This window comes from Hemiscyllium ocellatum, assembly GCF_020745735.1.
Source record: "Hemiscyllium ocellatum isolate sHemOce1 chromosome 41 unlocalized genomic scaffold, sHemOce1.pat.X.cur. SUPER_41_unloc_1, whole genome shotgun sequence".
Lineage (NCBI taxonomy): Eukaryota > Metazoa > Chordata > Chondrichthyes > Orectolobiformes > Hemiscylliidae > Hemiscyllium > Hemiscyllium ocellatum.
In genome coordinates, this window is record NW_026867538.1 from 349,924 (window position 1) to 365,612 (window position 15,689).

Sequence of the window (15,689 nt, forward strand, 5' to 3'; positions counted from 1 at the left end):
TCAGGGACAGATAGAGATGGGCACCTTCTGCTGGCCTTGCCAGTGACACTCCCACTCAAATATTTTCAAAAAGCTTTCTTCAGGTACACTCCCTGTGTCAACCAAAAACAAATTCATCACACTGTGGGCTTCATCATTTGAATATGTGTTTCATCTGGTCAACGTTAAAAATTACACAACACCAGGTCATAGTCCAACAGGCTCATTTGGAAGTACTAGTTTTCCGAGCGCTGTTCCTTCATGAGGTGGTTTATCCGGTCATCACTTCCTGAGCCGAAAATGTGTTGCTGGAAAAGGGCAGCAGGTCAGGCAGCGTCCAAGGAGCAGGGGAATCGACGTTTCGGGCATCGGCCTTTCTTCAGGAATGTTTCTGCACTTTCTGAACCTGATCAGCTTCTGCTGCCCCACTGTATATGGAGATTCTCACTGACTGATCCTGGCCTCCTTTGGCCCGAGGGAACAAAAATCCTGCCCTCTTTGTCATAACAATCAACATAGAGTCACAGAGTTTACCACGTGTTAAAAGGCCCTTCGGCCCAACCCGTTCATGCCGACCAGATATCCCAACTCAATCTAGTGCCACCAGCCAACACCCGGCCCATATCCCACCAAATCCTTGTTATTCATTTGAAAGTTTCAGCAAATAATTGCGTTGCACCACAGGTCTCTTTGTTCAACAAAAAAAAACTTAATTGTGCAAATGTGAAGCGAAACAAAGCGCCCTTATTTAACACAATCCTAATATCTCTTTGATGGTTTGAATTAAATTTAACTTTCACTGCCGGAGATGTTTATCTCTTGAAGTCCTGAAGGGCCATTCACTTTCTAAAGGGATCAACCCAAACGTATGTCTTCGCCCACTGGAATTTACAATTCCTCCCCAGTTTCTCATTCTTATACCTGTGATTTCGAGAGCGCTCTGTCTGAAAACGTCCCAGCGTCTGTGTTGTCACAGCTCCCTGTCAAAAGACCTGCTACTGGTTCGTGGTTGATTCCCTCCTTCCTTGGTGATGTTATTCCCACGCGTTTTTACATTAAAGGGGCAAGTTTGCTTTCGAGATTTTTTGTTATTGTTCCTAATCCCAATTCCGAAGAAAACCTATTTACCTCTCAATAACGTCATCAGTTTTCTCAATTTTAGAATTTATGTTCTTCCCCAGGGCAGGGATGACTGGCACGAGGGGTCATAGTTTTGAGATATAAGGAGAAAGATATAGATGGGACATCAAAGGTCGGCTCTTTACTCAGAGAGCTGTGAGCGCATAGAATACTTTGCCAGTGGTGGTGCTGGAAGCAGTGCCATTAGGGACATTTCAGTGACTGCTTAAATTGCAGTGAATTGACGGGTGCACGGGTTATTTTATATAACATTAGGATTGATCCTTGGCACAATATCGTGGGCCAAGGGGGCCGGTCGGTGCTATACTTTTCTGTGTTCATATGGTTTACCACTTTAAGTCTTCCACATCACGCTGAGGTTTATAATCTTTTCTACCTTCCCCCCCCGACCTATCACCTCCATCCCCACCCCATTCACATAGTGTAGTCTTTACTACTTTCCTCCACCCTCCGCTCTGACATTTCACCTCCATACCCACTCCCATTCACCTATTGTACTCTTTGCTAACTTCCCCCACCCTCTCCTCTGACCTACCGCCTCCATCCCAAGCACATTCACCTATTCTACTCTTTGCTACCTTCTCACTAGTCCCACACCTCCCCCCACCCCAATTTATATCTTTATCCTGGAGAGATGAAGGTGGAAGAGGAGAGTTGAACAGATAGATGACAGAGGCGATGCACAGGTCAAAAAGGTAGTGCCAAGTTGGTGGCTTCTGACAGGGACAACGGGGGTGGGCGGGGAGGGCAGAGTGGGGGAAATGAGCACACTGGTGAAATCCACATTGATCCTATTTGATTGCAGGGTCACATTGCGCAATTGGAGGCATTCTGTCTCTAAGTGTGGGCGGGAAGTGTTTTGCACTGAAGGTGACCCAGGACCTGCATGTCATTGGCAGTGTAGGAAAGGAGTTGACGCATTCAGCGACGGGCTGGCAGGGTTGGTTGGTGCAGATGTTCTCCTAAACGATCCGCAATTTGGCGTCCTGTCTCCCCGATTTAAAGGAGATCACGTTGGGTGCAACGGATACAGTAGGTGACATTGTTTGGGGTCCAGGTAAATTTCTTTCCATGTGGAAGGATCCTTGTGGACCTTGGACAGAGATGGGGAGGGGGAGAGGAAGGTGTGAATGCAGGTGCTGCACTTCCTGCGGTGGTAGGTGCAGGTGTCAGGAGTGAGTGGGGGTGGGGCATGGATCTGGCCAGGGAGTCGCAGAGGGAATGGTCTCTGGAATGCTGATTGAGGTGGGGAGAGAAATATGTCTCTGGCAGTGGGGTCCGTAAATCAGTGGCAGACGTGATGGAGGACGACACGGTCTATATGCAAGTTCGTGGGGTGAAAGTGGAGGACTGAGGGACGGGAGAGGTGTTCTGTCCTTGTTGCGTTGGGATGGGTGGGGATAGAGGGCGGAGGTGCAGGACGTGGATGAGATGCATTGGAGGACATCGTCAACTACGTGGGAGGAGATATGCAATCTTTGAAGATGGAGGCCATCTGGGATTTCCCAAAATTCCTGGATTAATGCAATGAAAATTTTGGAAATTCTTTTCCACTAATAGTTTAAGCTGAGCTGGCAACTCAGAATAAAAATATTTCTTGGCTTTCTTGGACATCCGGAGTGACTTTCCTGAAAATATACATGTTTTGGAATTGATTGCGTCTATTTCCATTGGTGGTAATAACATGAGAAAGAATTGGTGTCTCAGAAGAATCTGTCTTTGGTGCAACATTCCCTGGCGGAGTGGACTATATAGGTCGAATGGCCTAACTTCCACTCCTATGTATTACGGTCTTATGGGAAACATCAGCCACTGTTCCCAACACTGATTTACTCCTTGATCTCCAGCAATTTGCTTTGAAAGTTCCACTCTTTGACAGTGAGAATATACCAGTTCTCCTGACTCAGTAACAGTTTTGGTATCACATTTTGACCAACTTGTGGGGAAAGCTTTGAACATTTAGACAGGAGTGGAGATGACAATCTGATTGATCATAATTTTCCCACGTGATGAGGCATCTCGAATAGTTCAATGGCTTTCCTGCTCCTCATTCATATCCCCAATGTCTGACATCTCTCTGCCACCACAAGACCCAATGCCTTCCATCGACAGACTTACTGGAGATTACATCCTCCAGCTCCAAGCTCAGCAAGCCTTCCGGGTTCATTTCCCCTCAGCCATTCCAAATGAGCGATTCCATCTTTACAAATCCCCAATTACCTTCTGTGAGCAGCGCCCATGTCAATTAAACAAAACAACCGACGAACGTGACCGTCTCCATGCAAACGTAATATGCTATTATTGAAGATGAAATGCAGAGGAATCTCGAATATCTGAAGACACGTGTGAGGAGAATTTTGTTCAGTTCATTGAATGCCGGATAATAGTTTAGCCAAGCATTGCGACCATGCGACCTTACCGGATAGTCCAATATTCGGATAAAGAAATGTTGGATAATTGAGGTTCCTTTTTCAGACTAAACAACGTATATCGTCCAAAACTTTCTTCCTTCAGTGCTTCACTGGAAGCAAAGGTGAGGGTGGCCAGTTCAGCAGAAAGAAACCCTCTGGCTTTCACTTCGCCCACTGGCTGGATCAACAAAATTCTGTGCTGAACATGATGAGAAGCAGCACCAACAGCAGATCACACTCCTGCAGTCATTGGTGATCTCACTGGTCTTCCTGCCGGCTGGATACTCGAGTGTACCCCTTTCCGCAATGAAAGGAGGTGAGTGGCCTCTCGCTGGTGTGAAACCGCTGGTGTCTCTGCAGGTTGGATAATTGAGTGTTACCCTTCCCTCACCGAGAGCAGGTAAACGGCCTCTCTGTGGTGTGAAGTCGCGGGTGTCTCTACAGATGGGATAATTGAGTATCCCTTCACGCACTGAAAGCAGGTGAACGGCCTCTCCCTGGTGTGAATCCGCTGGTTTGTCTGCAGGTTGGAGAATTGAGAGAACTTCTTTCCGCACGGAGATCAGGTGAACGGCCTCTCCCTGCTGTGAACTCGATGGTGTGTCTTCAGATGGGAGAATTAAGTGAATTCCTTTCCACCCTGCGAGCAGGTGAGTGGCCTCTTACTGGTGTCAACACGCTGATGTCTCTGCAGGCTGGATAATTGAGTGAATCTCTTCCCACATTGAGAGCAGATGAACCGCCTCTCCTCGATGTGAATCCGTTCATGTCGTAGTATGGCGTACACATCCGAGAATTTCCTCACACAGTGAGGTAGGGAAAAGGCCTCCAGCCAGTGTGAAGCCCTTGGTGAATAACCAAGCTCGATGATGAAGCGAATCGTTTCCCACACTGAGAACGGATGAACAGCCTCTCGTCAGTGTGCATCCGGTGGTGACTAACCAAGCCAGATGGCTTATCAAATCCTTTCCCACACTCAGAATAACACTACGGCCTCTCCTCAGTGTCAACTCGTTTGTGTCTCAGCACGTTAGCTGAACTGGATAATTCCTTCCCACAATCAGAGCAGGGAAATAATCTCTTGCTTGCGCACCAACGGTGTGGATAGATCAGTGAGTCTCTTACCACGATCAGAGGTGCATGGTCTCTGCACAGTGTGAAATTTCTGGTGTGTCAGTAGATTGGAGATAACACTGAATCCTTTCTTAGACACAAAACAGGTGAATGGCCTCACCCCCGTGTGTCTGCGCTCATGAATCTCCACTCCCTCCGCTCCAACCCCAACCTCACTATCAAACTGGCAGACAAGGGCAGAGCAGTGGTTGTTTGGCACACCGATCTTTACATTGCTGAGGCTAAACGCCAGCTCGTGGACACCTCCTCCTACTGCGCCCTTGACCATGACCCCTCCTCCCACCACCAAAGCATAATCTCCCAGACCATCCAAAACCTCATCACCACAGGGGATCTCCCATTCACCGCCTCCAACCTCATAGTCCCACAACCCCGCACTGCTCGTTTCTACGTCCTGTCCAAAATCCACAAAACTGACTGCCCCGGCCAACCCATTGTCTCAGCCTGCTCTTGCCCCACGGAACACATCTCTGCATACCTCGACACGGTCCTGTCCCCTTTATTCCAATAACTCTCCACCTGTTTTTGCAACACCACACACACCCTCCACTTTCTCCATGATTTTCGCTTCCCCGGCCCCAAAGTCTTATCTTCACCATGGACATCCAGTCCGTATATATCTCCAGCCCCCATTACGAAGGCCTCAAATCCCGCCGCTTTTTCCTTTCCCGTCGAAATAATCTCTACCCTTCCACTGACACTGTCCTTCGACTGACTGAACTGTACCTCACTCTGAACAAATTCTCTTTCCAATCCTCCCACTTCCTCCAATCCAACGGAGTAGCCGTGGGAACCCGCATGGGACCCAGCTATGCCTGCCGCTTCGTCGGATATGTGGAACAGTCCATCTTCTGCAGCTACACTGTCACCACCACCCGCCTTTTCCTCCACTACATCGATGACTGCATTGGCGCTACCTAATGCTCCCATGAGGAGGTTTGAACAGTTCATCCACGTTACTTGCAGCATCCATTCCGACCTCACATTTACCTGGACCATCTCTGACTCCTCCTTCCCCTTCCTAGACCTCTCCATTTCTCTCTCGGACGACTGACTCAACACAAACGTTTACTATAAATCGACTGAAGCACACCGCTACCTAGATTACACCTCCTCCCACTCTGCACCTGTAAAAACGCCATCCCATATTCCCAATTCCTCCGCCTCCGTCGCATCTGCTCCCAGGAGGACCAATTCCAATACCGAACAACCCAAATGACCTCCTTCTTCAAAGTCTGTAATTTCCCCTCAGACATGGTTGACGATGCTCTCCACCGCATCTCCTCCACTTCCCGCTCCTCCGCTCTTGAACCCCGCCCCTCCAATCGCCACCAGGACAGAACTACACTGGTCCTCACCTACCACCCCACCAACCTTCAGATACATCGTAACATCCTTCAACATTTCTGCCACCTCCAAACAGACGCCACGACCAAGGATATATTTCCCTCCCCTCCCCTATCAGCATTCCTGAAAGCCGACTCCATCCGTGACTCCCTCGTCCAGTCCACGCCCCCCACCTACCCAACCTCCACTCCTGGCACCTTCCCCTGCAACCGCTGGAAATGCAAAACGTGCGCCCACAACTCCCCCCTCACTTCCCTCCAAGGCACCAAGGGATCCTTCCATATCCACCACAAATTCATCTGCACGTCCACACACATCACTTACAGCATCTGCTGCACCCGATGTGGCCTCCTCTACATTGGGCAGACAGGCCGCCTACTTGCAGAATGTTTCAGAGAACACCTCTGGGGCACCCGCACCAACCAAGCCAACAGGCCCGTGGCTGAACACTTTAGCTCCCGGCCCACTCCACCAAGGACATGCAGGCCCTTTGCCTCCTTCATCGCCAGACCATAGCAACACGAAGCCTGGAGGAAGAGCGCCTCATCTTCCGCCTAGGAACCCTCCAACTGCAAGGGATGAATGCAGCTTTCTCCAGCTTCTTCATTTCCCCTTCCCCACCTTTTCTCATTCCCAACCCTCGGACTCAGCACCGCCTTCTTGGCCTGCAATCTTCTTCCCGAGCTCTCTGCCTCCACACACTCTCTGGCCTATCACACGCACCTTCATCTCCTTCCACCTATTGCATTCCCAACGCCCCTCCACCAAGTCCTTCCTCCCTAACTTCTATCTTAGCCTGATTGGCACACCCTCTTCATTCTTGAAGAAGGGCCTATGCCAATAACTTCGATTCTCATGCTGCTTTGATGCTGCCTGACCTGCTGCGCTTTTCCAGCAACACATTTTTCAGCTCTTGTTAGCGAGGAACAACTTCACCAGTATGCCATCATGAATATGTCAATTTTCTCCTAAAGTTGGTCCCTGAAATTCTTTTCTAATAATTTCACTGACACTGGTGTGCGATTTACAGTTCTGTCATTTCCAGGATTTTCCCGACTGTGCTTCTTAATTGCTGGGACTTGATTGGTTATTCTCCAAATCTATGAGACCTCATCTGTGACCAAAGAGTATACAAAAATATCTGTCAATGCTCTGATTTGTTCTCTTGCCTTCATCAATATTTTGGTATGGAATCCTTTGTAAGATGCATGATACCTCATCTTTTTTAATAGTAACTTGTCTCAGAAACTTGACGCTCCCTTCCCTTTGATCATCATCCACCAATTCCTTCTCATTGCTGAATATTGCGACAAAGTATTCGTTTCGGATCTCATCAAACTCTTCTGGTTACACCCATGTATTCCCTCCATTGTCTTTGAGTTTTCCAACTCTTTCCCTGGCTACGTTATTGTTTTTTTGTACATGTATAAAAAGCATTTGAATTCTCCGTCACCCTATTTCCTATCGACGTTTCATGAGCTCTTTTAGTCCTTCTAATTCATTGTTTACGTTCTTTCCCACTTTCCTTACATACTTCATTAGCTTCATCAGTTCCCATCCTCCTCGAGCTTCCAAATGTTTCCTTTTTCTTCCTGACTAAAGTCTCAACATCCCTGGTCATCCGAGGTTCTTATAAATTGCCATACATCTCTCTCATTCTCCCAGGTATGTGCCACTCATGAAATCTTGTCAACTGCTGTTTGAAATAATCCCAAATGTCCGATGTAGATTTACCCTCAAATACTTGCTTGCAAAATTTTCCAGTTCCTGCCTAATATTGTTGCAGTTTGCCTTCTCCCAAATTAAGGGGACAGCTGTCATCGCTATCCGTGAGCATCTTAGAGTCAGAGAGTAATGATGATGTACAGCATGGAAACAGGCACTTCAGTCTAACCCGCACATGCTGACCAGATATCCAAGCCCAATTTAGTCCCACCTGCCGGCACCCGGCCCATATCCCTCCAAACCCTTCCTATTCATATACCAATCCAAATGCTTCTAAAATTTTGCAATTCTACCAGTCTCCACCGCTTCCTCTGGCAGCTCATTCCATACAAGTACCACCCTCTGCGTGAAACATTTGCCCCTTCGGTCTCTTTTACATTTTTCCTCTCTCACCCTAAACCTATGCCCTCTAATTCTGGACTCCCTGACCCTATGGAAAAGGCTTTGCCTTTTTAACCTATTCATGCCCCTCACAATTTTGTAAATCTCTATGAGGTCACCCTTCAGTCTTCCACGCTCCAGGAAAAGCAGCCCCAGCTATTCAGCTTCTTGCTACAGCTTAAATCTTCCAACCTTTGCAAAATTGTTGTAATTTTTTTTCTGAACCCTTTCAAGTTTCACAACATATTTCTGATAGGAAGGAGACCTGAATTGCGTGCAATACTCCAACAGTGGCCTCACCAATGTTCTGTACAGCTGCAACATGACCTCCCAACTCCTGTACTCAATACTCTGACCAATAAATAAAAGCATACCAAACGCCTTCTTTCACTATCCTGTCCTGCGACTACACTTTCAAGGACCTACGCTCCAAGGTCTCTTTGTTCAGCTACACTCTCGCGGAACTTAATATTGACTGTAAAATTATTTTAAGATTTACTTTCCCAAAATGCAGCACCTCGCTATTATCAAAATTAAACTCCATCTGCCACTTCTCATACCATTGGCCCCTCTGGTCTAGATCCTGTTGTAATCTGAGGTAACCCTCTTCGCTGTCCACTACATCTCCAATTTTGCTATCATCTGCAAACATACTAACTCTACTTCATATGATCGCAACCAAACCATTTATGCAAATGACAAAACGTAGAGGATCCAGCACCGATCCTTGTAGTACTCCACTGTTCACAGGTCGCAAGTCTGAAAAACAACCCTCCACCAACACTCTCTGTCTTCTACCTTTGAGCCAGTTCTGCAACCAAATGGCTAGTTCTCCCTGTATTCTGTGAGATCTGACCTTGCTCATCAGTCTTCCATGGGGAACCTTGTCGAACGCCTTACTCAAGTCCATCTATATTCACATTTACTGCTCTGCCCCTCATCAATCATCTTTGTTATTTCTTCAAAAAGACACAATCAAGTTTGTGATACATGCTTTCCCATGCACAATGCTATATTAATTATCCCGAACCAGTCCTGGCCTACCCAAATACTAAGGAAACGGCGAGGATAGGATTCGAACCCACGCGTGCAGAGCACAATAGATTAATAGTCCATTGCCTAAACCACTCGGCCACCTCAGCCTCTGCAACGTGATTTCCTATTATGGTCACTTCTCCCAAAATTCTCCCAGAGCGAAACGTCACTAACCTGGCCTGATTCAGTTCCGAAACTCAGGTCCCTTCCTTGGTTGGGCAGTTTACCTATTGTTTCAAGAATCCCTCCTGAACGGTTCTTACAAATTCTTCCCATCCAATTTCCTAACGTGTCGGCGAAGTTAAAATCACCCACCACAACAATACTGCTTTTACACCTATACAGGATCTGTCTACTTGTTCTCTCCTCTCTCGCCTGCTGGTCGTTGGGAGGCATTCAGGATACACCCAGCTGAAAGGCAATGAAGGAATGAGTTCACAATTTGACGGTGCTGAGTTCACAATTAGTCCAGAATTCTGTGTATATGCCGAGTCTGAAGTTGAGATATTACTCCACTGTGACCAACTGGAGTATGGCAGTGTACCGACGACAGAGAAATGGGCTTGTGAGGAGGATGCTTTGTTAAAATGACTGACGTACGAGAAGGTCGGGGTTATTCTCGGACACGGACTGGAGGTATTCTGCAAATCGAGTGGAAAGTAAATGTTAATCAGAGCTTGAGCGAGGAGGTGGAGTTTGAGAAAGGGGCAGGTTTATATGATGGCGGATTGCAGGAGCCCTGAGCATCGCCTCTCAGCCTTAGCGAGCTGGGCCATCTGCAGAGGATCATTCCGTCCCCTGGAGAAGCCAGAGCTAGGCAACAGGAACAGAAGGTCAAGTTGTGAACGAGGCAAGAGACGGGGAGCAAGTCCCAGAAGCACGGTATTCTCCAGCTCCACTACCCCACCCCATCCCTCAAAACTGCCAGGGAAGAACGATAGGAAACAAGGAAGCCAGAAACAGAGGAATACAGAGATTAGATTTCCTCTAATGTGGAAACAGTCCCTTTGGTGCAACAAGTCCACACCAGTCCACCGAAGAGTAACCCACCCAGACCCATTTCTCTCTGACGAATGCACCGGGCAATTTAACATGGCCAATTCACCTGACCTGCACATCTTTGTGACAGTGGGAGGAAACCCACACAGCCACGGGGAGAATGTGCAATCTCCATATAGACTGTCGCCCGAGGCTGGAATCAAAGCTAGAACCATAGTGCTGTGAGGCAGCATTGCTCAGCAATGAGCCGCCCCAAGCAACGATCAACAACTGCAATAAACAACATCCTTGCCAACACCAGCACTACACTTGGTCAGTGCGGGAATTGAATCCACAGCCTTGGTGTTATTACCACCATGTTTTAAAACGTCTGAGCTAACCGACCAATAGAATCTAGCAATCACCGACCAACGATATCCGCATGTCCTCATAGGTAGAGAGATGGAGAGGAGTGTAGGGACATGATTTTCTTACACACATGAAGGGGAGTGGGGGCTGAAGGACGATAGAGATAGTGGTGTGGCTTAGGTTTAGGAGAATACAGATACAAAGCGATGTAAGGTCTGGAGGAGTTTGCAGACACTGGACACAGATTGAGGTCAATTGTTAAGAAACTCAGTGGATGCCAGAAGGAGGTTGAAATTGACCCTCGCCTCCATCGCCAAACATTCAATGAGCAGGAAAAGCCCAGGCATTCACCTGTCCTGGTACCTTAAGGGTGTCCACCCGATCGTCAATACTTCTCTGCTCCAATTTTCAATCATGTACATTCCTGCTTTGTTTTCCCTGCCCCAAAACATCAGCTCACATTTATCTCAATTGAATTCCATTTGCCGCTGATAGTTCATCATTCCTGCCAGTTTCTACCCTCTAGTAATCTGAGGTGATTTGTCTCAATATTTGCTTCTGCATCAACTGTGAATTTACTGACCATCTCTCCTACATTCAAGTCGAAATCATTGATGTCACTCACAAACAGCAGGGATCATGGGATCCTACTGGACCCACACTTCCAGACACAAAGGCAGCTCTCAAACAATGGCCTCTGCTTCTTGCTTCGCAGTCAAATTTGAACACAATTCTCCAAATTTCTTTGAATCTTTGGGCTCATACCTTTCCTATCAGTCTCCCATATGTGACATTATCGAGAGCCTGGCTGACGCCCAGTGGACAACATCAAAACCATTACCGTTGTTGAAACACCTGGTCAAATCTTTCAAAAAAATTACAATGATGTTGGTCTGACATGACCCCCCTCTATTCCAATCATATTGACTGTTGTAGGTTCACCCCTGTATCTTCAAATGAAATTAAATGTGTTCCTCTGAATTCCTTCCAATAGTGACTTCACCACAAATGTTAAACTTTCTCTTTCTTCATGTCTCGCTCTGTCTGCATCTCTCTCACACCCTCGCTACCTAATTCACTGTCTCTGACTTCATCTGTCTATTAACACCTCTCTATCTACTCCTCTCTCGGTCATTCTGTCTATCCCTTTCAACCTGTGTCTTGCTGTCTCTTTCCAAGTTTCTCTCTCCCTCCCTCTATATACACCTTTCTCTCTCTCACTCTCTGTTTCTCTCTGTCTCTCTATTGTCCGTTTTTTATCTTAAAATCTCTAAGTGGCTGCAGTTTTTTTCTCTCTCTCTTTCCAGCTTCATCTCTTTTTTTTTACCTACACCATTCTGTCTCTCCTGAAAACAGCAAATGCTGGAGATTACAATGGGTCAGACATTATTCACAGAAAGAGAGCAAGCTAATACTTTTAGACAAGAAAGAATTGAAATGTAAGCTTGCTCTTTCCATGGATGCTTACTGACTTGCTGTGATCTCCGGTATCTCTTATTTCCAGTATCAATTCTATTATCTGCAGTAATTTTCTCCTCCCTCTATATCTGGCTCTCTTCCTCCCTGTCTTCATGATCATACCTCTCTCTCTCTCTCTCTCTCCCTCACTCTCTCCGTCTCTCAACATCTGACTATCTATTTAAAAGTCTCTCTTTCTCTTTCACAAGCTGTCTATCTTTGTGTCTTTCTATGTTTTTGTCACTTTCACAAATCTCATTCTCTCTCACACCCTACCTATACGCCTCTCTCTCTCTCTCTCTCTCTCTCTCTCTCTCTCTCTGTCTCTCTCTCTCTCTCTCTCTCTCTCTCTCTCTCTCTATGGCTGACTGTCTTTCTCTCTCTCCATGTCTTTCTCGTTATGTCGCTCACTCGAAAGTTCTGTTTCTCTCTGTCTGTCTGTCTTACTGTTTCTCTGTGTAACATCGCTATCCCCACCTCTTTCCCTTCTTCCCTATCTACCTGCACTCTCTCTCTATTTCTCTCTTTCTCAATGTCTGTCAGTCTCGCTTTCTCTTTACTTATCTACCCTCTCTCTCTGTCTCTGTGTGAGGCTGCCCTTACCTCACCAGTCTTCACTGCCATCCCCCTTTTCTGCTTTCACACGCTGCCTCATGGCCTGACTAAGGAATCATCCCGAGTCCAACCATCCTTCACTCAAGGCTGGAACTACAGTTTTGATCCACTCCCACCACCTGTCCCCGGCCTCTCTGGGCCTGAGGCATGGCCGACATATCAAACCTTTCCTCATAAACAGCATCCACCAGGCCATGAGCACTGCGAGCTGGGATGGCTGTGCAGCTCCAGCAACACTGGAGAAGGTCGAGGGCAAAGCATCTCCCCCAGGATATGTGGTCACGGTGTGTTAGGTACACGGTCCTTCCCCATAGCGCCCAACCACGGGACTGGATATCTCGGTGAAGTTCTGCCTTGCGTTTGGGATTGCTTGCCTGGAGAAATGGCACATATTTCTGGATCGTGTGGAACGAGACGTCACTATATCTTCTGACTAAGTGACCTGGGGATAGTGAGCCCAAGCCAGTCACTGGCCACACATCAACTCCCTCTCTAACCGATTTCGACTGGTTTCCAGGAGCTGGTTACAGACTGCCCATTGTACTGGAATTGGGGGCTGGCATTGGAGTTTGGTAGTTCTCCATGTATTGAATGTCCAGGTTTACTCAATCATTGCTTCATCACTGGCCTGAGATAATTGATGAGTCTGAAAACAGCTCCCCGCTGAACTGGTTGTTGCTCACCTCCTCCTCCTCCTCAGAAATTTCTCAACAACGTCTTCCACCCAAACCTCAGGGCCATCATTTGCATTGCTGGAGCTGTACCGAAATCTCATTATTTTCCATCCCTGACGACCAAACCACAACCCTGGCTAAAAATGCAGCACTCCCACACCATTGACCCTTCAACATTGTGGCACTCCCTCAGCACTGAGAGTCCAACAGTGCGGCACTCCCACAGCACTGACCCTCCAACAGTGTGCCGCTCCCTCAGCACTGATCCTTTGACAGTGCGGCAATCCATCAGCAATTAGACACCAACAGTGCGGCACTCCCTCAACTCTGACCCTCCAATCGTGTCCGCTCCATCTGCCCTGACCCTCCGACAATGCGCCACCCCCTCAGCACTGACCCTCTGACTGTGCAGCACTCCCTCAGCACGGACATCCAACAGTGCTGAACTGCCTCAGCACTGAGACTCCAATCGTGCGACACTCCCACAGTACTGACCCTCCAGCCATGCGGCATTCCCTCAGCAGTGTCACTCCAACAGTACAGCACTCCCTCTGCACTGACCCTACAACAATGCAGCAATCCATCAGCACTGGCCGTCCGACGCTTCAGCACACCCTCAACAAAGACTCTCTGAACGTGTAGCTATCCCTCAGCACTGACTCTCCGAGAGTGCGCTACTCCTTTAGCATGTACAGTCCGACGGTCTGGCACTTCCTCAGCACTGACACTCCAATAGTGCGAAATTCCCGCAGCACCGCCCCCTCCAACAGTGACCCCTTCCAACAGGACTGACCCTCAGATAGTGCCCATTCCAACAGCACTGAACTTCAGCATGTCTGGAGCTCCTTCAGCACTTTTTGCACCTCTCCCACACTCTCTCTACCCCTCTCCCACTCATTATATCCCTCTCACCTGGCATCAGTGACCCTCCGACACTGCGGAACACCCTCAATACTGACTCTCTGACAGTGCACCACTCCCTCAGCACTGACCCTCCAACAGTACGGCACTCGCTCAGTCCTGACCCTACAACTCTGCCCACTCCCTCAGCAGTGCCACTCCAATAGTGCACCACTCCCCCAGCACTGACCCTCCAACAATGTGGCACTCTCTCAGTATTGACCATCTGACGGTTCAGCCACTCCCTCAACACTGACTCTCTTAGCACTGACACTCCGACAGCGTGGAACTCCTCAGTACTGACACTCTGACATTGCAGAGCTCCCATTGCACGTGCATACTGGTGTAGTGGCTCTCCCTTAGCATAAGCAATCCAATAAGGCGACATTGCCGCAGCACCACATCCTCCAACAGTGACACCTTCCAATAGGACTGACCATCAGACAATGCCCATTCCAACAGCACTGAACTTCATCAAGTCTGGAGCTCCTTTAGCACTGACCTACACAAGGGCCCACTCCCTCAGCACTGACCATCTGATGGTGCAAACGCCCGCAGCACTCACCCTCTGACAGTGCAGCAAACCCTCAGCACTATCACTCTGAAACGTGGCACTCCCACAGCACTGACCCTCTGACAGCGCACACTCCCTCAGCACTGACCCCCTGACAGTACGGCACTCCATCAGCACTGACACTCAAACAGTGAATCACTCCCTTTGCACTGACCCTCCAAGAGTGCTGCACACGCTCATCACTGATACTCTGACAGTACAGCATTCTTTCAGCATCGACCCTCCAACAGTGCGGCACTCCAGCAGCAATGACCCTGTGACAGTGCGGTGCTCCCTTAGCAGCTACACTCCGACCGTCTGGCACTCGCTCAGCACTGACACTCCGACAGTGTGACATTCACTCAGCTCTGACACTGAAACGGTGCAGCGCTCCCTCAGCACCGACCCTCCAACAGTGTGGCACTCCCTCACCACTGACCATCTGACATTATGGCGCTCCCTCAGCACTATACCTCTGATATGCGACACTTCCTTATCACTGGCCCTCTGACAGCGCACACTCGCTCAGCACTATTGCACTGACAGTCCGGCACTCCCTCAGTACTGACATTTATACAGTCCAGCACTCCCTTAGCACCTGCACTGCACTCCGACGGTGTGGTTCTCACTCACCGTTGACAGTCCAATAGTGCGAAATTGCCAAAACACCGCACCCTCCAACAGTGACCCCTTCCAACAGGACTGACCCTCAGACAGTGCCCTTTCGAACAGTAATGAAATTCAGCAAGTCTGGAGCTCCTTCATCACTGACCCTACACGAGTGCCCACTCCCTCAACACTGACCCTCCAATAGTGCCCACACCCTCAACACTGGCCCTTTGACACTGCTGTGCTCCCTCAGCCCTGACACTCCGACATGGTAGTATTCCCTCAGAACTGACCGTCTGACAGTGCAGCACTGCCTCAGCACTATCGCTCTGACGTGCGGCACTCCCTCAGCACTGACCCTGTGACAATGTGGCACTCCCA

General features: G+C 48.5%; 1 non-coding gene across 1 annotated transcript; it reads right to left on the minus strand.

Moving 5' to 3' along the window:
• Window positions 1-9,177: 9,177 nt before the first annotated feature.
• On the minus strand, window positions 9,178-9,260 carry trnan-auu (transfer RNA asparagine (anticodon AUU)). Its single transcript has one exon. It is a non-coding gene; the product is annotated as a tRNA-Asn (tRNA).
• Window positions 9,261-15,689: the final 6,429 nt, after the last annotated feature.